Below are 2479 nucleotides of genomic sequence, written 5' to 3' on the forward strand. Positions count from 1 at the left end.
CTTGCACATGTGTACATACATGTTGTGACACCTGGCTTCAAATATGGGAAGAGTCATCTGTGCAAAGAGGACTAGACACAAGCTGTGTGAGTCCAGAAACATCCCAGTTCCAGCTCGGAGGTTATCTCCTCAGATGCTCAGAAAGGCTGCCTACTACTCCTATAGAAAGAAATATCTCTTCCCTGGCACCTACTATCCTGTTCACTTCCTACATAATGCTTAGTATTCATTGAAATTTTGTTGATTTATTTTATTTTTTCCACCCAACCTTATTCACTAAAATATTTTCACAAGACACAGATCTTATCTGTCTTGTTCGATATTGTATCATAGGTGCCCAACTTAGTATACTGTATGAAAATAAAATAATAGGAAGAAAGAAGAGAGGAAAGGAAGAAAGGAAGGACAGAAGGGAAGGAGCAAGAGTGAAAAAGAGATGGGAAGGCAGGCAGGAAATATGAACAAATTGCAATGGGCAAAAGTGATGATTAGCATTATAGGAAACTAACTTTAGTGTAGTGTGATGTGGGATGTTCTAGCAATCATGGGTGTTGGTGTTTATGGAGACAGCTCTCCTAACTGGATATATTCAAAGGGAATATTGTAGCCCAGGATTAGAATAAGAAGTGAACTAAACAACCTCTGTAGTTTTATTCTGACCTTGAGACGAAGGTAAAAATATATTTTATATTTAAAATTTCTACTCCTCCTCAGGAATTTAGCATTCTATCACATCAACCAAGCCTTATCATCTTAAACCATGTGGATTTCATGCCCTGCTATTACAGAAGGAACTTAGCTGTGGGTGAGGGGAGTGAGAACGTGACTGTGTGCAGAATCTGTGACCGTCATGTGGCTGAAAGTTCCCCTTACAGGCAGCTTTGGGAAAGTCGCTTTTATCTGAGAAACTTTAACTTTTGGCTTCACTTTTCTCACTTGAGGAAGGCAAATGATAATACCTTTCTTACAGATGTGTTTTGAGACCTAATTAAGTATTTTAAACATATCCTTGTGGTCCTGAGAGCAAAGGTACCTGTTCAACTCCAAGCAACTGTGTTGTTCTCTTCAAAGACAATGCCCCATCACAGCACCTACTTATATGAATGTGTGTATGTGTGTGAAAGAGAGAGAGAGAGAGAGAGAGAGAGAGAGAAGGAGAGTGAGAGTGAGTGAGTGAATGAGCAAGAGAGAGAGAGAGACCCTTCTTTGATTGGATGAACTAAACTGAGAACCAAGATGTCTTTTGTCAGAGAGATGAGAACCCTTGAAAAGCATGACTTAGCTTCCTTTTTCTTCTTTCTCTGTTCTTGAAACCCAAGAATGCTTGACGTCTGATCTAGGAGGAGAAAGCACTGAGTTTTCCAAGGTGAAACAGTACAAAGAGTCAGGATCAGGGTCTTTAATATTTCATGTGGTTGACCAGACACCCTAGCAGCACTTGGTGGCTCAGCTGTTCCCTTCCACATTTCTTTAAGCTGACCTCCCGAGGCCAGATGCCATGGGAGAGCTGCTTGTGTCTTAGCCTGTGTCCAATACTTCCTATGGGGCATGTGGGAAGCCTGACTTGATTCTGCTCCTGTCCTCCCCCCTTCCCACCCAGGGCAGGGCTGGGACTTTCTCCTGGCCTCCCATGCTGACCTCCAGTCCAGCTGGGCCTCTTTAACACTTGAGCAGTGAAGCCATGCCTAGCTGTGCCCAAAGGATACCCAGCAGACATGGGTATGTGTTTTGTTTCCTACGTGATATTTTCCTTTGGAACATAATGATGCCCAGAAGTCCCAAGAAATGTACTGCCTCCTCCCTCTTATCCCTTCTGCTCCATCAAGTAACCCAGATCCCTCCCACCCAATCAGGGCCAGTCCCAAGAGCTGATATATGGACCCTGAGTGTAATGGAGGTTGCTGTGCTGGGAGGACACAGATCTGGGTCCTTCCTGGTCATATGAGAAGCAGTCTGCAGAAGAAGAGAAGGAAACCACCCCACCAAGGTGAGTGCAAGTGAGAAATGGAGACATGGAGAGAGCTGGGTGATCTAGACAGAGCTCTGGATAAGCTGGGATGTGACTAATGTGTCAGCTGTGGGAGCCGGTGCATCCCCAGGCTATGTTTGAGCAAATAAGATTTCCGTCATTTGCAAGAAGAATCCTGATCAGTGCCCTGGAAACCTGTGGAGAGACCCACACATCCACATTATGTACATGCTGATAAATCGGCAGGCAGAGAGAAGGTGAAGGAAGTAAGAGCTGGGCTTGTGAATGGGTAGTTAGTAGTGTGGGTAATTTAGAAAGGTGGGTACCAACAATAGGGGTGGGGGACTGCCAAAAGGATTTATCTTTTTTAAAATATTTATTCATTTGAAAGTCAGAGTTACAGAGAGGCAGAAGCAGAGATCAGAGAGAGGGAGAGAAGTCTTCCACTCTGCTGGTTCACTCCCCAATTGGCCACAATGGCTGGAGCTGCACTGATCCAAAGTCAGGGGC

Source organism: Oryctolagus cuniculus, chromosome 6 (genome assembly GCF_051225735.1).
Source record: "Oryctolagus cuniculus isolate XC-2025 breed Fujian yellow rabbit chromosome 6, ASM5122573v1, whole genome shotgun sequence".
Lineage (NCBI taxonomy): Eukaryota > Metazoa > Chordata > Mammalia > Lagomorpha > Leporidae > Oryctolagus > Oryctolagus cuniculus.